The 23108-nt window shown below is 41.9% G+C and overlaps 1 protein-coding gene across 1 annotated transcript in view; it reads right to left on the bottom strand.

The window, feature by feature from the left end:
• C11H1orf21 (chromosome 11 C1orf21 homolog) overlaps positions 1–23108 on the bottom strand; it is a 194162-nt gene that overhangs the window by 93430 nt on the left and 77624 nt on the right. The window lies entirely within an intron of this gene.

The raw sequence follows: 23108 nt of genomic DNA, 5'->3' as shown, positions 1-23108 counted from the left end.
CTTGCTTCAGTGAGGTAAAACTCCTTTCAGCACACCCTCACTAATACAGGGTATTATCCTTTTCAAAAATATGCAATGACTCAAGGGGTGAAAATGGTATCTCATTTTTATATTGGTTTGATGTTTCAGAATTTACTAGCGAAACCGAACACTTATTCTATGTATTGATTATTCATTTGTATTTCTTTGTGAAGTATCTTTTATTGGAGTTTTAGCATTTTTCTTACTGACTTTTATGGGCTCTGTATAAATGACAGCAATTTACAGACAAACTTCTGGTCCAAAAAGGTCTGGGAAAAATACCTCGATTTTAGTTCAGACATGAGGAAGTGGAAGGAACTACCTGCTTTCTGTCCTTGAATCAAGTGCTGGGCTATGCCCTGCGGTCCTTTCTGTGTTTCTTGCCTTCTTTCCATCCGCAGTATTTATTGAGCACCTCCTATGTGCCAGACAATGTAGTCCTGTCATGGGGTTATGTCTAAGAAAAGGAAGCATACCCTTTTCTGAAAAAGCTCATAGCCGGCGAGGGAGGAGATAAGAAAATAAGCAAGTAGTATGTAGAGTGTTTACAGAGGAGGTAACGTATCCCACTGGAGTTCTGAGGGACACTAGTGGGGGTAGAAAGGACAGGTTCAGGCAACTGGATGGTGAGTTCAAAGGCAAACAGGAGCTCCTAAAGGTCCTTTCATACAGTCAACACACAATTCCCGGGGGCACAGAGACATTTAAAGAAAAGAGGCCGATGGGTCAAATCCAGGAAGACCTGGTACGCAAGTCTGGCTGTCCTCTGAGGGGATATGGACTCCCCCACCAATGCCGTGGCACTGAAGCCACCATTACAGGCTCAGCCATCTCCTCTGGAGAGACCCCCCAACCAACTTAATCCAAGACTTTCTGCCTCTCTCTGAAAGGAGACGCAGCAAAAGGGGAACGTCCATCCTGAGAAAGACCCGTTGGTTAAGGAGGGTGAGGAAGAACACATGAAGACCGGGAAAGAGCCAGAGAGAGAAGACATGGAGAATCTCAGGAGGTGGAGTCTACCCTACAGTCACCTGGTGGGGTGCTAGTGGGGATGGGGTTGAAGAGGCAACATCTGCCAGAAACTGTTTCCTGCCTCCTCCAACAGGCATGCCTTCAACTGGGGGTGGGGGGCATCGTAACACTAAGAATAGGGAGTTGTTTGGATGGGGGGTGTGATCTGTCCTAGGGGCAAAGGGGATGCTATAGAACCTGATCCCCGCTCCTTCCCCTTCAATGGGACAGCAGTGAATCATAACGGGGGCAGCACTGCCTTTAAAGGACCTTTCCCTCCTGACCCTGGCTTTGTGACTTTCCACCTGTGTGCCGGGGACACAGGGGTGCGAGCTCTCTGAGTGAACTGAGTGAGTTGAGGTGCGTGTGCCCAGGGGGCTATGGTCTCTTAGCGCTCTTAGGGTCTTGTGCTTGTCTTCTTAGAGGACAAGGGGCGCCTACAGCTGCAAGGATGAGAGGGTGATAAAACTTCTCTCACACCAGCATCTTTAATAATTAAGACTGGACCCCTGCAGGCCCCATTCTTGAATCATTTCATCATTTCAGAGGCCAGACAACACACTTCCTTCATTCATTTGGGGTTCATAATTCAGTGACCATGGGATTATTATCCAGTTATTAAGGGCCCCCCAACATTCACCTTCTGACAAGATCTGACAAAAGACATACAACCAGATCCAAGTGCAGCCTGAATTCCTGTAGGAAGTCATATGTAATCCAGGGCCTTCTATGGGCAGGGGGTTAATTTCCATGCCGTACAGGAATAATCCCCAACCGAGAAACGGGATGAGTGGCTGAGGAGCATTCAGAGCCGCTCCCAGAGAGCGCGGGCACGTGTGGTTGTTCTAACAGCAGTTGGTCAGGTTTCTCAAGAGCCCTGCTCTAACTCTGCAATAGTGCTGATTCTCTGCCCCCCGCAGAACCAACCGCTGGGGCTCTTGAAACATTGGAGACCCGCTAAGTCCTCTCTGCCATTCTCAGTGGGCTTCTTGTTATGCTTGAGAATCACTCAAGATGAAAACCTGCACAGTTGTGTACCCTCTCCCTGCTTGGATGTAATCCTCGCGTCAGCCCTGTGAGGCCCGTGTTATAACCCCCTTGCCACCTTTGCAGAGATCAGTCCCTGATTGGCTGCTCAAGTGGCAGTGGTGGGTCCAATGGTGGGTTCCAACCCAGGCTGGTCGGAGTCCAGGGCCGGGCTCTGAACCAGCAAGTCCGTTTTGTATTCTGTTTTGTTTTAATCACAAAGCACAGGAAGACATTTCTTTGGGAGATGATAATAGGCTTCAGGTATGAATGGATTGAAAAAGGATTTTGGACACATTTAGAAATCACAGAGATATGAATAAAAGTGATAAAGACCTCCAACATCAGAGAAACTTATCAGACACCCCCCCCTCACCCCCGCTTGTCAGAGCTCAGTGGAAGACGCCATCCGTGGGCTTCGTAAGTTAGGAGTGCGGTGAACCTTTCGTCACAATGGCGACTTGACCAGCAATGCACCTAATAGAAGAAAACTGGGTTTTCTCCAATGTATGTACCGCGACGTAATTACTGCAGGGCCTTTACACAAACTAGGTATTTTGAAAGATCACTTCATTTTGAGGCCTCTGCTATAACTACTACAAATTTGATACAGATCTTAGCGTTAAGACCAAACAATAAATCCAGGATCTCTTCCTTCACTGGCATGAGGAGGCGAAGGAAGACGAGGAAGAAAAGGAGGAGGAAGGAGACGAGGAAGAGGATGGGGAGGAGGAAGAGGAGGGAAAGGCAGAAAAAGAGGAGTGGGAAGTGGGGAGGAAGAGGCGGAAGGAGAGCTAGCAGATACACAGCCCTTGTAAAGTTGGGGATCCAGTTCTGAAAACTTGACATAAACAAGCCATTGAATACTCATAACGGGTCTATGAAGTAGAACCATTAATGTGTCCATCATACAGATAAGGACACTGAGGCACAGAGCATTCACTCATGTAGCTGCACCATCTAGTGAGCGGGACTGGGGCCAGGCCTGGAACCCAGGCAGCCGGACTCGGACCCCACGCTCTTATTCGAGTTTCCCACAGATGTGTAGGAAAGCGAATTTCTGATAAAAAGGGAAATTATCTTTGTATACTGGTTTCTATTACGGAGCTATTACAACATGTTATCACAACATGTATCCTCTCCTGACCTTTTCAGGTCAGGCATTAAAAAATTACATTATACAATAGGCTCTAAAATAAACACAGGGATAGTCTCTTCAGGGTAAACTCTAAGGCAGTAACAGCAAATATGTAGATACTGAATGGAGTGTCTCACATGCCCTGCTTTGTGTATGAAATGGACAAAATTCCACCGTCATCGAGAGGGCCTGAAATGTGAGTTGTTTTTCTAGGACTGGCAAAACATTTCTGCTGACTCATTTGTCGTCAGTCCTTCACTGCCAGCCAAGATCAATAGTGATGAGTTTGCAGTGATGGTTGATCGGGATTAGGAAATTATATGACCATGTCAGAAACTCTTCCCCACTGAGTGTGGCTGCCACAGAGTCATCCCAAATATTGAACAATTTGGCCAATGGGGTGTGTGTGTGTGTGTGCGTGTGTGTGCCTGCGCGTGTTTGTACATGTACACAAACAAGTACATCTTAATGTCCAGCTGTTTGATTAATTGGGTTCTGACTTAAGTAGATTCCTGTGAAGTCAAAGATTCTCAGACAATAACCAGGACAGAGAAAAGCATTAGCAGTTGAGCATCACAGCACCCGCCTCCCAAGGCACCTCACCATCAGGCTGGATGGGCTTACTACTCTCTTTGCTCTGTTGTGACGCACGCAGTCTGGTGACAGGGTGAGGCGGTTAGTGGGAGAGCTGCAGCCTTCTGGATTCATACCAGAGAGAGCAGAGCTAATGAAAGGAGAAGAATAGATAGGGCCAGTAGCAGAAAATCCCAAGTGGGCTGGGATGGAGGGGAAAGTTTTGCAGAAGATTAAATAGAGAAAGGGGGAGATTTTTGAGGCAGTCAAAAGAAGGACAGACAAAAGGGCACCAGAGTGTCAGCAAGGTAGGGATTCACGGGAGTTGATTTCAGTATGTTGTGGAGTGGTTTATGAATGGGATGCCTCTTTGGGATTCTTTGATGTTATCCAATAAAAATGTAAACTGCTTTTCAATGATGTTTAGTGTTTCTTATGAACATGCGTCTACATTGAAACTGGCTTCTGGGGGCCTGACATGATCTGGGTTATACAACCATCAGAAATAATTCAGTGGCAACAAAATCATTAACACACATAGGAAGAAACTGGATAGAGTTATGTTTCAGTCAAACTAATTCCCAAGTTTATAAGCATGGCCACTATATTTTTTAAGGGGAAAAAAAACACAGCTAAAATACAGTATGTCACGAAATAGTGTAGCTTCTCTGCTTAAGAAAAGTATTCACGACTTGACTTTCCCTGCAGATCTCATGAAAGAAATGCTCATGTTCATGAAGGAATGTCCGGAAATGCCAGGAGAGAGCTCACACGCGTATGTGAGGAAGACAGAGGGCTCTCGCTCGCTCTCTCCTTGGATACGTCAGTACCTCTTCTCACAAGAGCTTCATTCACAGAAAACGAAAGATCATTTCCAGTTGCTATGAATCGCCAAGCTATTTTCCTCTCAGAGACTAAAGGAGGTTCTGATGGCAACAAAGTATGGCTCTTTAGGAATAATGTGTGTGGGAGAGTGGGAGAGACCACGTGTTCCATGGTGAGTGGTGCAGTAAACAACAGGCGATCTTCCACGACCTGGTCAGTTTGCACAAACTCAATTTAGTAACATAGTCTGCTCAATTTGTTTGTGAGAGACGGTTGTGGTTTTGAAAATTTATCTTTTGAGGAAGATGGGAAGATTCATTCATAAGTACATCTGAGCAGTTCAGTTAAATTCAAATCAACTAAATTGTGCGGCATTCTGAGGTAGGGTCCGTGGCGAGAGCCTGAGGACACAGAGCTGATGGAGAGGGTGTCCTTAGGGACCCACATCCACCATCTACACTAGGCTATTTAAATGGAGATTTACCATCTCCAAGGTTCTTAAAGTTCACATTCCATTTTGTTTCTTCAAAAGAAAACTGTGATAGTACCAAAAAAGAACTGCTGTTATCACCGTACACCTGTTAGGATACCTATTATCAAAATGAGATAACCAGGATTGGTGAGGATGTGGAGTTCAGGGAACCCCAAGGCACTGTTGGTGGGAACGTAAATTAGTGGCAACCACTACGGAAAACAGTCTGGAGATTCCTCAAAAAATTAAAACTAGAACCACCATAGGATCAAGCAATTCCACTTCTGGGTATATGAGTATATCCAAAGGAAATGAAATCACTATCTGCAAGAGATATCTGCACCTTCCCCAACCCCCCCGCCCATGTCCATTGTAGCATTATTCACAATAGCCAAGTGTCTGTCAACAGATGAATGGATAAAGAAAATGTAATACACACACACACACACACACACACACACACACTGGAATATTATTCAGTCATGAGAAAGAAGGAAATTCTACCATTTATGGTAACACGGATGAATCTTCAGGGCATTGTGCTAAGTGAAATAAGTCAGACAGAGAAAGGCAAATACTGCATTTCATATGTGGAATCTAAAAAACGTGGAATTTAAAAAAGTCAAACTCATAAAAACGGGTAATGGTGGTTACCATGGGCTGGGGGTGGGGAGTGGGGGAAGATGTCAGTCAAAGGATACAAACTTCCAGTTAGAGGCTGAATAAGTTCTGGAGATCTAATGTACAGTGTGGTGACTACAGTTATTACATACTTGAAAACTGCTTACAGAGTAAATCTTAAAGTTCTCACCACAAAAATAGAGGTAATTATGTGAGATGATGGATGTGTTAACTAAGCCTATTGTGGTAATCGTTTTGCAATATGTAAGTGTATTAAATCATCACATTGTACACCTTAAATTTAGACAATGTTATGTGTCAATTACATATAAATAAAGCTGGAAAAAAGTAGAAAAACAAAACAAAACAAAACCAGAACTTTAATTTCTAAGTCTTTGGATGATTTAAATCAGCTATTTCCAACATATAGCAATGTATGAACGGCCCATGCAAATCTATACAAATCGGCCAAAGGAGAATTTGGGATAAAAAACACATATAGTGACATAAAACAGCCACAGTATCTTAGCCACACATCTCTGTATGGGTACCACTTTCCTTCAAGTGGAGATCTACTGTTCTGAGATACTGTTTATACCTGAAGGCTGAATTAGGTAAATATCTGAGTGCAAAGATTTTCAAGTTTAATGCACAATGGGGGCTACATCGGAAACAGCACATACAACGTGTGAAGACGCCTTTCATCTGATCAAGCCCAGAGGTGATTATGGCTCCCCACTGCTCCTTAGGACCTGACAGAGGTGCAACCAAAGTCTGGGGGTCTTGGCAGCACATACCCAGTGAAATAGCTGCCATACCAGAAGGGCAAGAACTGCAGGCTCACTGCCATATACACCCTCACCATGTCCGTTTCCAGAAACAGCCTGTACCACCAATTGAGGCAACTGTCCCCCATGGAGGAAGCCATGCCACCCACTCTCAGGTCTGGGTTTCAGGCCTTGAAATCCTTCCTGTGCTAGGAGTTCAGACCCACTCCCCCCAATACTGGTAAAGGCATAGAGATTATTCATTTGTTTTCTCAAGATGCTCTGTGGTAGACCTGACTTTGATTTACCAAACCCCACTCTCATCACCCCTCTCTTACCTGTTCCCTTCCTATCCCTTCCTCTTGGTCATTTGATTCTCTTTATAATCTCATCTTCCAGGATCCATTTTCTGTCAACTTCCCCTCCCCGCAATCTGTGGAGGCAAATCAACCCCTGAAAGCCCAACTTCCTATAAAAGTGAGGGTATCTAACAAGAAGGTTACACATTTATCGTATCTTCAAATAGGTGATTTTTTTTTTCTACTGTAAGTTTCCACTGAGCACAAAAGAATGTGTTTTGTAGAGCACTCCGAGAATACTGATGTTATTACATGTAGTAGGGGGAGAGCAGGAAGCTGAGTAAATGTGCTGATGTTATTCCTTCCCTAAAAGGCAACAGTGCAAACTAGAAAAGAAATTCACAATGGGAAATTCTCTGGGGGCTTGGTTTGCCTCCACAGAATTCTGTTTTATTTGTGTATCCATTCGCGCATCTCCTAGGACGTTGCTCCTATTGGGGGTAGACGTAACATGTAACTGAATTGGGATGGTGGATATATCTGAAACAAACAGCACAGGAACAAGGACCAGTGCTCAAAACACGCCAAGGAAAGAAGGAACTGGTGCAGAGTTCCATGAGCAACAAATAAGAGTCTGTGTTGGGGAGAAGAGAAGAGCCAGGAGAATGGGGTTAGAAATGGCAAATAGGGAAGGGAGGTGAGGCCAAGCCATGTGCCTCTGCTGGCACCTCTGGCCTTCAACCGACTTCTTAAAAATGCAAAAGCAAGTCATGTCTGGAGATCCCTTCATACCCTGGTTGAATGAAATGAAACATGCTTGTTTCTATTAGATCCGATGAAATGCTTAACAGGCACGCCTCATCCCAGAAGGTTCTAGAGTCCTATGTACCGCCAAGCACCATAAACCAGAGTAAGAACGGAACTGTACTGCTCTTTGTGTCCCGGCCAGCATCAAAGAAATTTGCTTCAAAAAGGTAAAAAACACAAGGCAAAAGACATTAATGTGGAATTTTGACCTTATTAATAATCCTAACAGCCCCACCTTGGAAAAGTCTTTATTTTCACAATACTAGGGTTTCCTTTTTCACCCCCACGTGGCTAAGCCTTAAAGCACCCCATGTTGCTTCAGAGCTTAAAAACCTTTAGTTTGAACTAAACAGGAGGAGCTTCTGTTGGTACAAAATGCCGCCTACCTGCTACTGAGGGACCCTAGGATAAGATGTGCGCTAATGAAGCTCGTATTTAAGTATTTAAGTATTTTCTTACATACCCTGAACCCGGCCACATCTTACTATCTCTACTGAAAGCTCCTTAGTCCCGACCGCCATCGTCTCTTGCCTGAACCAGCCTCTAACTGGTCACCTGCTTCCAGTCTTTCCTCATGTAGTCTGTTCCCTACCAGAGCAGCCAGAGTTACCTTTAAATTAAAAAAACAAAGTCAGACTACCTCACTCCCCTACTCCCCAAACCCTCTCCTGGCTTCCATTACATTTAGAATAGAATCCAGAGTCCACACCTGAGCTACAGAGCAATAGTCAGTCCAACCCCAGGACGCCCCTCTGAGTTCGTCACCCACTACTCTCCTGGCATGAGGGCCTCAGGTTTTTTCTTGGAACCCACCAGCTGGCTCCTTCCAGAGATTTCGTCCTGTTGTTCCTCTGCCTGAAACACTCTGTTCCTGCATATTCTCATGGCGTACTCCCTTCCTTCAGGCCCCTGCTCAGAAAGGTCACCTACTCAGATGGACCTTCTCTGACCTATGAGTCTAAAACAGCCATTCCATCACTCTCTCCCCTCCTTTTATATTTCTATTTTCATTCCGTTTATCCCTACCTGACAGTATATTATGTGTCTCTCTGTTTATCTCCCCTGTCACTCTCGGGAACGTAGGGAAAATGAGGGCAGGCATTATCTTAGTACATATCACATCCCCTAATAAAAGCCAATTTAGCAATGACTCTATAAATATTTCTTGAATGAATAATTGTGGTTTTCAGAGTTCTACCATTGTTTTTCATTTTAACCCTTGGCAATTTAACGATTGCACTGGGAGAAACAAAGCAAGGAACAAAGGAGGAAAGCCATGGTCAAAACTCAAAATCTAAACACTTTTAAATAAAGAAACATTTCTTGAGTGAGAGAGGGAGTGGGAAGTAAAAGATAAATGGAAGGAAAAAAATTGCTGTGTTCAATAGCTGACACAATAAGTGCCAAAATGCTGAGTGCAACATTAAAAATAAAATACTATTTCATATATAGTTTGACAATTTCTTCTTTGGTTCATGATCAAAATCAACAGTGACATTTACACAGTGAAGCACAGTGTCCGTAGCTGGAAGGGAATTTAAATGTAATTTAGCTTGTCTTGAATGTGGTTTTCAAAATGGAAATGAAACGTAATCTAAATGGACATTTGCGCCAGATTGGTTTTGTTTTACAATTTGAGAAAATTCGTCAGTTTCATAGATCACTATTTTAACACCATGTTTTTTCACTTCACCCTTAATCTTTTACCTTCAGTTCTTAATGGCCATGCACATAGCTTATGAAAATAGATTTTAAATGAAAATGCAAATATCCACTTACATTATAACTTCAGCACGGACTTAAATTCCTTTTAAGTAGACTGCACACATTGTATCCCTCACAGCCATCTTCCTTCTCACCAATCCCCTTACCCAGCACTGGCCCTTCTATCTACGAAACTTAACTTATGCAACTTTTAAAAAGCCATCAAAAACCACTTTTATTCACAGTTTAAACATGTGCTGGTAATTATATGTTATCAGGATATTATTTATATATACATTTAATATTACGACCATAAGACTATTATCTCTGCTATCCTTTAGAATTTGACTTTTTGTAACTTTTCACTTTCTCTTGCCCTTTTATAGTCTGTCTGGACCAACACAGTACAGCTATGTAAGTTAATGATAATGATAAAAAAAAAGTCACACTCTGGAAGTGACCAGGTTGCAGTATAATATAGTTCTCGATCAAATCAGCAACCTGGAAAATTAAATATTCTCTTTTTGTCTAGATTTTTTTAAAACTATCATCTACTAGTTTACTATACATTTCATTAGCCCTTTCAAATAACAACCAGTGTGCCCTACCCCGACTTCTAACAAAACTTTAAAACAGAAAGTCAGCAACCTAACTCTTGCCCTGACTAACAGCTGCATAACACCAATGTAAGCATCATTTTTGGATGAAAGATTAAAAAAAACAAACCTAGCCAGCCAAGACGTAAGCTGGGACAGTGTCCCACACACTTCCAGCTTTCTCACCTTCTAGTCCATGGGAATGCTTTGAAGCGACAGAAAACATTGGTGATACTTCTTTTTAATTTTTAGAAGAAAAAAATTGTATCACAAAGCAATCAACATCTTGGTCAACTTTGGACCATGCAGCTGTTAATTAATGAACACTACAACCACCATCATTTTGCTAAAAAAAAAAATCAAAATAATATCATATATAATCTTTTCAGTGGCCCCAATGGCTTCAGAGAAACTGAGACTATCGAGTTGTGTTAACCACCCCCAGTACGAGGATCAAAGTAGAACCTTTGAATATTAGTGTCCAATACTCCCCACATGATCACTTAGGTTCTAACCACTCACTCCCAAGATGTAGAAACTGAAGGTCACAGAGGTCATCTTGAGCAGTTACTCTGTGGCAGAATCCAAAAGTCCCCAAGATCTCCAGCCACTGGATCAATGGCTTCCTTACAATCTGGGCTTACGAGGCTATAGCCATTTGTCTTTGTTTGTCTGTTTTAATAAAACCTTGTGCCGTATGTAGCCCACTGTGATCTCTAAGGGAAGTTACTCCTAAAAAAAATTACTTATACTAGAAAATTCGAGAAGAACCGAGAGATTGAGACTCAAGTCACAAAGGACAAGCACAGCTCACTTTAAAATTTGTAATGGGACAACCTCCACATCACCCTGCTGATTTCTCCTCTTCATGCTCTGAAATGAAGAGCAAGACAAGACCCACTGGCTAAACATAAACTTAAGATAGGGAATTATAATAATTTCCTACCTTTCCATTTGTTCTCAGATCTTAAGCAACCTACTGGATGCAGAACTGAAAACAGGCAAATGAAACCGAACTGTTTCATCAGTGCCATGAGTTAGCACAGTTAGCTCTTTCTCCGGAACCCTGAAGTTCACTGTCATCGGATGATTCAGGGTGGTGAAGATGGCATTGGAAGGCGGGGGCCAGAAGAACTTTGTGATCAGTAACCATTCCTGAGGGTTACTTCTGAAAACAAGGAAAAGTACTATGTATGCTAATACTTCCAGTGGCGACAGGTATATGAAAATACAGAACATTCTCTTCATAAGCTGGGGTCTTGCCCACATTGCTTTTCATGTTTTATAACCTATGCAGGCGGTGACTTTAATAAGAAAGGACCCGAAGATGAGGAAGCAAGGCATGGTGGGTAAGCATATAGATTTGGGGGCCAAACTGGTAGGTTGGAACTGACCTCATAAGTTATTTTAACACTTAAATGAATGAATAAATGGTAAAATACTTGAAATGATGCCTGACACATAAAAAGTACTAAGTGAATAAATAAACTCCTTTTAGCAAGTTTTCTAGATTTGTTTCCCTTTTAAAAGTGATGTTCGTCATAGTGTGTTTTCAAAAACAAATTATTTAATTAAAAACATTTTTTTTCTTTTAGAAAAAGAGATGTAGAATATTTGGAAAATATAACCAAAGCACAAGACTCACTGATAACCAGTACCACCAGTAATGTTTCATCAGAGATATCATCACTCACCTTTCTTGGTAAACACTTAGAGGCTTTGTTTTCAGTCCATGGGCATATACATTGAATATATATCGTCACTTGATAAGTGGAATCATTCTACCTGTGTAAGTTCCATAACCAGTTTTTATTTATTTATTTATTTAACATTAGAGCGTTTTAATACAATGAGCTAAACAAACAGGAAAACTCAAATAAAAAATGAAGCACCAACTGTATAGTAAACCTATTCCAAAGTCTAGAATTGGGGATTCATTATTTGATACACTTAGGTTTTCATTTGATTTAAGGAACTGCAGAGCCAAACGGAGTCAGACATGCAGATGAGTTCCCAGCCTCTAAAACGGAGGTTGATGCTCCTTTGGCTCAGAAATAGGCCCCCCAGTCCTCCAGCCAACAGGAGCCGGCTCAGAAGCAAGATGCTGTATGAAAGGGCGTGTTCCTACCAGGCCTCGGGAACTGCCAACAGCAACCTAAAGAAACTCAACGTCACACATGGCACATTACATCTGCATGCTCTTTCTTTAGAGCCCTGGAGTACAGTGTCATGGGATGATTTATGGCGGAGAGGCTGACACTGAGAGGCGTGGGTCAGAGGACGGCCATCAGTGCACAGGGTCCGGCCACGGCCAAAGCCCTCCCACACAACAGTGCTCCATAAATCGGTGCTTGCTGAATGGACAATCCGGCTGAGAAAAGAAGAGGGAGGTGATCCTATGCTTTGCTCTTTCACTAGATCGAAAGTTTCTGGCATACAGGAGCTGTACCTTGTACATGTAAAAAAATCCCTTATTATGCCTGACACAGTGCCTCCTTTTTCTAAAGCGCACATTTGTTCACTGAGGTTTTGAAATCAGACATAACTGAGTTCCTGTACAGATGCTGAGTTAACATATTACCTATGTAAACTTAGGTAAGTTACTTAACTTCTCACAACCTCCACTCCCTCACCTATAAATGGATGTAACAGAACCCGGTAAATAACAGCGGTCATTATTATTAATGTCAGTTCATTACTACCAAACAACTTACATATTGGGCACTATGATATGGTAAGAAATGGTGAGGTGTGATTAAGTTATCAGCATCATATTCAAGGAGCCAATAATAATAATAAAATAATGATGATTTACTGAAGAGTAGCGATATTTTTCTCTTAGAAGGAAATGTCTTGACTTCCCCCCATCAAATTGGATCATGAGATTATCAAGCTAAGCCAAATAAGTTGAGAACTATATGACTTCACTCATGGGGGATATAAAACTGAAGGCAACAAACGAACAAGACAAACAAAGAAACAAAAAATCATCGACGCAGACAACAGTATGGTGGTTACCAGAGTTACAGTAAGGGGGGAGACAGAAGGGGTGGCAGAAGAGGATAAAGGGGGTCAAATATATGGTGATGGAAGGAGAACTGATTCCAGGTGGTGAACACGCAATGCAATATATAGCTGATATATTATAGAAACGTACACTTGAAACCTATATAATTTTACTAACCAATGTCACCCCAATAAATTGAATAAAAAATTTTTAAAAATTTACTTTTCTCTACCCCTAAAGCAGATTACATTGATTTTTCCCACTGCTCATGGTACTTGTGGACATTTTATGCCAACACTCAAAATGTAGCACTCTGTTTCATGTTTTCAAGTCTCTGTTTCTTGCTGAATTATTTCCTGTGCCTACATGGTGTGTTGTTTTTTCTAAACTTGGGTCAAGTTTTGTGGGCAGGGCAGCTGATTGTGTTTCTTTTGTATCCACCACCCACAAGCACAGAGGGCCTGTTTATGAACAATTGTTTATGATTCGATCGGAACCATTCTAACCTTGTAACTGGCCAATCAACAACCATTGACTGAGGATTATGACTTTAGGAATACTTAATTGGATGAAGCAATCTCCCTTACTGTTTAGAATGCTGTTATCAGAGACACAATTAAACTGTGACACCAATTTATGATCACACACTACTCGGCTGGAAATATTTTACAGCTGAAGAACGCTCAGGAAGGACAGGTGAGTGACTGACAGGTAGAAGCTACTCCTTCTCTGTCCCATGGGGATGGACATGCCATTGCTACCGCCCACTGTGTCCCAACCCTCCCCTCTAAAAATTGGGGCAAAGACCGAGTTCTACCCACAGCAAATGCCTACAAGCCTCTCCAGTCAGTAACGATCACCGTGTTTCTGGATTTCTCATTTCACCATGAAAACTTTACATGTGACATATGAATGTGTGTAGTCCGCAAGTACTTAATAAACGGAACTGAACTGCTAGGTTTTAAATGAAACCAACAAGTCAGTGATCAGACTCCATCTGTTTACCTGGAGAAATAAGTCTATCTGTCGAATCCCTGTGGCCCTGGGGCTATTTCCAGTGACAGACACAGCTTTTTCGTCAGGGATAGATTTCACATTGCCCTGAAAGCCCAGTGGAAAGCCTTTGGGAGAAGCGAACATAAAATAATGTTTATCAAAATAAATAATTGAACTCATAGACACAGACAATAGTTTAGTGGTTACCAGAGGGTAAGGGGAGTGGGGGGTGGGAGATGAGGGTAAAAGGGATCAAATATATGGTGGTGGAAGGAGAACTGACTCTGGGTGGTGAACACACAATGGGATTTATAGATGATGTAATAACAGAATTGTACACCTGAAATCTATGTAACTTTACTAACAATTGTCACTCCAATAAACTTTAATTTAAAAAGTAAAAAATAAATAAATATAAATAAATAAATAAATAAATAAATAAATTGTTGTATTGAATGATGAACGTTAACTGTAAAAGATTTAAATCATACAGAAAAATACAAAGGAGAACTTAAGAATCACCTGAAACTCCACCATAGAGAGCTTGCCTTGTTAACGTTTTGGTGAATAGAGCCTTCCAAACATTTCTTTTATGTATTTGCACCGGCTTTTACACATATTTTAAACAAATCAAATTCACAAACCAGATATGCTGTGTAAAAGCCTTTTATACTTTTCGTTTAGTAACGTGCTGTAGACCTCTGCCCCGCTCAATAAATATATAGAGTGCTTTAATCTTTAATGGCAATATTCGATGTATGTTTCATCAGTGAGACAGACCCTTGTGCATACAGATTTACACGCTTGTCCAATTATTTCCTTATGATAAATTCCTAGAAGTGGCACTGATGGGACAAAGGTCATGCTCATTTACATTTTATAAGTATATATATAAAATGCATATAATCCCAGAAAAATTGTTCTGGTTTGACATCCCCAGTTATAACATGAGACAGATAACCTGTTTCTGCCAAGATGAGTGGAGAAAAATGTTTTGTTTTGCTTTGTTTTTTTGTTGGGTTTTTTTTTGGGTGTGGTTTATTTGATTATTAAGAAGTTAAATATCTTTCTGTATGTGTTTTGTCCTTTTGTATTTTTTCTTTTTCAATAGGCTGGTCACAAACTTAGTCTATTTTTCAAAGAAGAGTTAGTTTTTACTTATAGATTTTAAGAGTCTTTTTTATATTAGTCATATTAAACTTATTTGTGCTGCAAATATTATTCTTACTCAGTTTGACATTTGTCTTTTAACTTAGTTTGTGGTGGTTTGTTTATTTGTTGCTATGCAGAGATTTAAAATTTTTATGTAGTCAAATTTATCAACTTTTTCTTTATGGCATTGGATATTTGTGGTATTTTCCAACCTACCATTATAAAAACACTCTCATATTTTTAATAGTACTATTATCATTTCATATTTGACAATTCAATCTTTAGAGTCATCTGAAAAACTCTAGTATGAAAAGATGAATTGAGGAATTCAATTTTTGCTGTTATACTTATGAATAACAAAATATTTTAAAAGCACACAATACAAATTGATATATTAATAGTATCTAATTTGTACATCTTTTTATTTCAGTTAGTTATGGAGACATTTATCCAATTACAATCACTATGGATATAATCTATACCTGTTACCTCTTGGCCTCTCCATGGTGCTTCACAGAGAAATGTCCTTACGTCTATAAAATTCCTCACATGATATACATGATAAACCCAAGAGCAGGAAAATGCTGGATCACAACACACACACACACATACACACACACACATTTATGTTTGATAAATGAAAATATGTTTGTTAACTTCTATGATGGGATTATGTTTTAAACCACATTTTTATAGAAATAGGTATAATATTATTATTTACCACTCTTAAATCATGTACTTTATAGTCTTTTGCTTTAAAGACACACATAGTCACACACCTTACACAGAACAGAAGTTGGTCTAGGTCAAAACAGAGAGACAACGTATTTACAAAATAGAGAGATAAGTATTTTACGGATAATTGATAAGGTTTTTAAGATTAGAGAATTACACATCTGCAATAAATTGATTATGCTGTCCCCCCAGCGTCATCAAGAGAAACCATGGCTGCTAATATGATGCTGACATGAATAAATGGCGTTCACTCTGTGTATCACGTGGCAAGTCTTACTATGTAAGGACTTTACATACACTGACACGTGTAAGTCTCACAACTGTCCTCTGAAGGCAGGTAAATACTGGTATGCATTGCCCATCTACTACAGATGAGGAAACTGAGACAAAGGAAGCCCCAGTCATTTGCCAAGACTACCTGTTAGTGAGCACCTGAGACAGCATTTGAAACCAATTTACCCACGCATTTCAGGCCCGTGCATTTACCATGACAGTGAACTCCAGGTCCACTGACAATTGCCCTAATTACTACAATCGAGTTTCCAGACATCCTCATTTAAAAGCTGAGGGTGAGCTCAAGCAGCCAGTTAACAATTACTTCCCAAAGACTTCTGAGCAAAGGTTGGTTTGGATTGAATGGCAAAGACAGACATCTTATTCCTGAGAGGGGAACCTCCCTTAGGCCAAAGTCAGCATCCTTCAGGGAATATGGTCAATTGTACTGTAATAACAATGTATGGTGTCAGATGGGTACGAGACTTACCGGGGTGGTCACTTCAAAAGTTACATAAATATCTAATCACTATGTTGTACACCTGAAACTAATATAAGATTGTCTGTCAATTGTGATTCAATATGTATTTTTTAAATTTTAAATAAAGGTGAGCATGTTTAATTCTAGCCACACTCTCATTTCCTTCATTAAGTGAACTGGTATGGCTCTTAGCGTCAAGTAGGGATAATAATAATCGCATGGAAAAAGGCCTTACACACTGCAAAATATGAGTCAAAAAGTTGTGCTTTTGGTGTAACAATTCAGGGGCAAAAGAAATAGCCATGGTTAAGGTGTCAGGTACAGAACGGAGGCGCTGTGATGATCTCTGCAGGGAACAACCAGGGTCTAAATGAGGTCTACGCATCAGACAGGTGCTGCCAGGTGGGCACTGCTTGGTAGGCACTCCCAAGTCGGTGCTTAGGGCAAAACACGTCCTTTCTGCCACATCGGCCGGGATTCCAGGAAGAAGCCATTGTTTTGAGTTTCTGAGTTTTGTGATGTCACTCAGGAGAAAATAACTCTCAGAAGTGCTATGGGTAAAGAAGCCCTCCCACCTTCTGTCTTAACGATGAATCACTGTTTTAGAAACTCCCTCAGCACAGAACAAGCCTTGCCTGTAGCTCTAGTCCTCTGTGCCTTTCACTGAATGGTACCAGGAGGGCTGGAGGCTCCCAGCAGTCTCTTTACTGCCTTCTCCAAGGCCAAGTTCATTCTGATGTAGGTCTGAGGAATGGCTCTAGGCAACTCCAGAGAAGACCAGGCCCCTGGAGGGACAAGAGAGCAAGGAAAGCAAACCCTTAAGACATAAAACCCAAGGGATGCCACCAAGGGCCCAGCCACCAATGGCCTTGAGGACTCAGAGGCTCCCTGATCTCGCCATCAGGCTGCCTTGAAGGGATAAGTGACAAATGGTCCTCCTTTTGTCTCCGATACCTAACACTTATCTTGGTATCCAACATTAAAAGAGCAGGCTCATGCTACCGATTGGCAAGGGAAAGGAAAAATAGCACTTGGATTTTTGTGTTTTTTTAAATATAGAAAGCATAGACCATTTCTTGACTTTCTGTCATAGATTTTTCCAAATAGAAATTTGATTCTGCCTCTATCACAGCAAGATTGAGCATGTACCAAGGGGCTTCTAGCAGGGTATATTTTGAGGTGGGTAAGGGGGCGAGGAAAGATGTCAGGGCCAGTCTACTCAGATTTACAACTAATGCTTGAGTGCTAATTATGTACCAGGCACTGTTCTAAGTGCTTTCCATCCATTTCCATTGTTCTAAGTGCTTTCCATCCATCATTAACACATTTGATCCTCCACACAACTCCAAAGGGTGGGTCCCATTATTATCTCCGTATTATAGGCGAGGAAATCAGGCACTGATGAGGTTAAGTGTCTTGTCAAAGACAACATGAGTGGGGAAGCTGGAACAAAGCCTGGCCAGTAGGAGAAAACCTACAATCACTCCTTTACGTACACAGGGTACTGGCTTGTCTCCTCTCTCCTGTCAAAGTCGTAAGCACCTATCAGAATGGCCCAGCAGCCACCTAAAAGAAGGAAATGAAACTAAGATACGTTGAGCAGCTACTCTGAGTCAGACACTGGGCGAAACACTTTCACTTCAGAACCGTGCAGTGAAACTCCTGGCTGAGGTGGGCTGACTTCTGTAATCTCATGAGCCCCGTGTACACTTCGAGCCATTACGACCTTCCTGAGGCACAGCTCAAGACATCACGGAGTCTTCAAAGACGAAACCCAGAGCCTTGTTTCTCACTCATCTTGACTGACATTTTTTTCAGCTTATTTATGACTGCGATCCAGTTCTAGCACAGACCCATCAAGCACGTCTTGTACCCTTAAGGTTCTTTACAGACTCAATGAGAACAGAAATGGGGGGAGATTTCCTCTCTGACCTTTGGGACATAACTTCAGAAGTCAACAGAAGCTTCCCTAGGCCAGGAAATAAGTTACATAGGAGGCAGCTAACCACTAATTAGCATAGGGAGCTGAGCAAGTTGGAGAGTTTGCTGCTCATTTGCCAAGCTTCCTGTCAGTCTCTGCCTCTCTGAGGGTCCAGCGTACCCCACACCCTCCTCCCGGAGCTGAATGCACCTACCACCTCTGGAGAGTCAAAGCAGGAAATGAGGCCTGTTGCCTCAGCCTACCTTCTTTGCTCTTAGATTTCAATAACAGGTAAACTCCAAAACTGAAACTGGACAGAAAAGGAAATCATAAAACCAACACCACCTGTCAGTGGCTTAAACTAGCACTATCCAATAAAAATATAACGTGAGTTGTACATGTACTGTAAATATTTCTAGTAGCCACATTAAATAAAAAGAAACTGGTGAAATTGACTTTAATAATGTATTTTATTTAACTCAATATATCCAAAAGATTATCATTTCCACATGTAATCAATGAAAAAATGATTAATGATCTATTTCATATTCTTTTCTTCATACTAAGCCCTCAAACTCCTGTGTGTATTTCACACTTACACCATATCTCTGTAGGACTCGCCGTATTTCACATGCTCAGTAGTCATATGTGATCAGTGGTTACTGTATTGCATGGCACAGAGTTAAACATTATTCTCTCTGTTCCTGTCTCACAAACACAAGCAGATTAATTAAGCTTCACTGTACACAATCAGAAATTATTACGGGAAGAAACAACGAAACTTTGCCTCCACTTTAAATTTCTGAATGAATGTGATGTATTTTCTGATTTAATCTTCACCATAAGTTGTGAAGTTGGGCCCTATAGTATTTTATATGGGTAATAGATTGGCATGACAGCATTACACACACACACACACACACACACCTGCTGTATGTTCTTAAGCTAGGTACCCAAGGATCAGAACAGAACTGAAGACACACAGCAATACAGAGCCCAAGTGAAAATGAAAGCAGCTTCCTGACATGGTGCAAAGCATTGGAGAGTTAAAAACAAAATAAACAAAACAAGCGAATAAGCAAACAAACAACAAAGGGAGCAAATGGAGACCAGTTGCGAGGACTCTGCACTATTCCAGGTTATGGGTCATAACAACCTACACTCTGGTGGTGGCAGGAAAAGTGATGCTAAGAGAGCGTAAGATTCACAGGGTCTGGGAACTGAAAGAGACCAAGACCTCAAGTTTAAAGCCTTTTCAAGATTAAAAGTCTACATTCCTGGAAAAATGGAGTGACCTTCATGTAAGTAGAAAAGTCAATACAACTAAAGAGTTTTCCGTCTCTTGGGGATGGGCTGCAGAACAGATAATGATCTCAGGTTTGTCATATTAATTCCCCTAATAAGACCTGAGTCTGTTCTAAGCACCTACTTTAACAGACTAAGTGCATGACAGTCGAAAGAAATCCAACAAGCACTTGCCTCTCCTTAGAACCTGCTTAACTAGTTCATCATAACTTGAACTTGTTGGTCACTTATTTCATGCAGGCTGGTCTTGGCCATCTGCTCAGCTGGCCTTGGAATGACCTCAGCCGATCTGCTGACCACTCTTCACATCAGCCCTGACCACCGAGGGAAGGAAATCCCAATCTGGAGATGAGCTATCTGGCCTGGACTGTACTTCTGAAAGGGCCACAGTAAGTGAGACACAACTTTAGAACAGAAACATTTTAGGCTTCGATATTTAAAGGGAAAGAAAGTCGACAGGTAAATGTCAGTGATAAAATACCTCTTGAATACCTCAATGACCACTTGAATGCTATGAAATCTAGGAGTCAACACGCCCATTTGTCTTTTAATCATGGATGGTGGGATATTCTACAGAAATGCAGTCACGCATATTTGCAGTGGTCAGTCCCCTAAATAACCAAAACATCACAGAGACTGATCAAAGTGTTGCATAAAGACAGAAATGACCATTTTTAAAAACACCTTGCTTATCAATGCTCCCCAGGATGTCTTTAGAAGCTATGAAATTAAATTAACACCTTTAGAAGAAGGATCGAGTGTGTGTGCGTGAGTATATGTGTGTGTGTGTGGTGTGTGTGTGTACACGCAGAGACACACACTTCAGCGGCAACCCCAAATATGCCACACTACACAGACTTTGTCAATTCTTCAACAACATGTGGCAATAACATTTTCAAACATTCAAAAACGTTTAGCTTTCAAAATGTGAATGAGGCCACTTTATTCAGTGAAAAACAGAAGAGTGATTTAGAGAGCAGAATATCACTGTCCAGGCTGGAATATTACCTAGTCACGGAGTTCTCATTGCCTCTGTCAATGGGGGTGGTGACCAGTCTCCAAAGACGGCCCTCAACAGTCCCTCCCCACCTTCTAGGCACAGGCTCAAGAGATGAAGCGCCTGGATGCTCCCTTGACCCTGCGCGGGTCTTGGGACTTGTGGCAAAAGTGACATTCTTGGACTTTCAAGCCCACGTCTTAAGAGGCCTGGCAGCTTCCACTGTGTTTCTTGGAAGCCCACACCCACATGAAAAGTTTGATTCCCCAGCTGGAAAGAGAGGCGTGGTAGACAAAGGGCTGAAACCATCTCGGTCAGTTGAGCGTAACTGAGCTCCCAGCTGAACACAGCGGCAGGACGGAGCCCAGGCAAACACAGTGGATAGAACCCCAGCCTCCTCACAGAATTGTGAGAAATAATAAATCAGTGTTGCTTCAAGCCACCATGTTTGGAGTTCCTTGTTATACGTGGTTATCGATCACTGAAACAATGGGTGACAAAAGACATCAAATGGTTAAAAGCGAGTCACATCTACCATGCATCTGTGATCACGTTGGGGTTTTGTACTCTACTTCTTCTCACAGACCAGTTTCAGTGGAGAAACATTGAAGGCACCTTCTCCTGTCATATTCAAACCCCAGCATTCAGGAGCATCTAGTACTGGTACTGATACTCATAGTGGGTTCTGACAATTCTCCCTCCAGAGCCCTGGAGGACTAGAAAAACTATCTTCCTTGACTGGTTCATAAAGCTCTCTCTCTCCTTGTATTCCTGCTTTATCTAACGCCATGCCACAAACCTGCAAACGTTGATGTTAGAAAGAGCAACAAGAATGCTGGAGCGAATAAAGCTTCCATATGAGTATTCAGTGGATGAGGAAACATTAGCAGAGGCCTCCACTGCCTCTACTGCCTCCACTGCCCTTCACGACATGTTCTGCATGGAGCCACACAGACGGCAACGACCAGGCTGGCTTGGGGTAAACTGAGTTATGAGCCCCAATCCTTGACCCCTCTCTACATCCACACCGTTGCCATGAATGCACTGTGATCGGATGTACTTCTCTGCCACTGGTCTCTGAGCCTGTGAGGTGACCTGACTTGAACGTTGGCGCACATGACATTATGCCAGCTCTAAGCCCGAGGTTAAGTGGCATCTTGGGTACCACTTGCACTTTTACCCTTCTGCAAAAGGAGGGCACTGCCCCCCTTAGCTCACTGGTCCCAGGAGGAAGAGGAGAGAGACCGGGCGCAGAGCCACTCCAGCTGACCCACCAACGCGTGATCAAGAAAGATGCTCTCATGGTTGAATGCCACTGAGGTCCAGAGGCAATGGGTGACTAATACAAGTCTCCTTTATTAAATGCTAACACTTGCAAAAGACGCATGGCACTCCAGAACAACAGAAAGTCTCCTTGGCTATAAAAGTTGTAACAAATTAGCAAACGGCGGGGGCGGTTCCAATTAGCTGTTTTTCCAGAAACTGGGGTTTCAGTGATCCAGGTTCTAGTTTTATTAAAGATGCTGATGTTACTCTTCTCCACAATTCTAAATTCTATAGGGAGTCACCCTGGAAGCAAATTTGCTCCAGAAGCAACTTTACTTCTCCTTGAAACAAGACAAAAAAAAGACAAAACAACACAAAATCCTCCTCCCATATATACTAGTTCACGTGAAGCAGAGCCTATTCCCAATTCTTCACCAAGGGACTGAACCACCCACGACAATCGATCAATGCTAGAGATTCTAAACGCAGTAGGATTATTTGACCGTGACTGAATAGTGCAACTTCAGTTGTTTACACGTAAATGTTATTTCAAGGAGGTTCTTTGTTGAACAAGAGATGAAGAGGTGCTTTTAGGAATACAAGGGCCGTGCCACTGTCAAGCAGTGGGTTTCATTGTTAAAATAATTCAGCAAGGCTTCACCTGCCTTGTTCTAACTGGAATTTTGGACTAACACACAGACATGGCTTCATCAAAGGAATAAATGATCTTCCAAGGAACAAACTCAAGATTAGGCAAACTCAAAAGCCTGTCAGGGGCCAGGCAGGTAACGTTCATGGTCAGTGAGCAAACTGGGCTTAATGTGCAATCAGGGGCAAGGCTTAGGGGTTCACTAGAGCCTGACTAAAGGGGCAACCGCTGCCCCACCCCCCTAAGAGTTGCCTCAGAGAATCTTCTGAAGAAATCTGGGATTTTATTTGGAGCACCCTGATTTTTAAAGGCCACCTTGCTTTTCATTTTAAAATTCTCTGGGAGCCAAAGAAAATATATTTGCAGGCCCAATATGGCCATGGGTTGGCAGGATGTGACCTTCGCACTAGATATTCTGAAGTTACCTTGAGGCATCACAGAAAGGTTAAAAGATGATTTTAAATGT

The sequence above is a fragment of the Rhinolophus sinicus genome, chromosome 11 (assembly GCF_057876585.1).
Source record: "Rhinolophus sinicus isolate RSI-liver-muscle chromosome 11, RSI-T2T, whole genome shotgun sequence".
NCBI classification, from domain to species: Eukaryota; Metazoa; Chordata; class Mammalia; order Chiroptera; family Rhinolophidae; genus Rhinolophus; species Rhinolophus sinicus.
The sequence above is the reverse complement of the archived record's forward strand: the minus strand, read 5'-3'. Positions and strand labels throughout refer to the sequence as shown.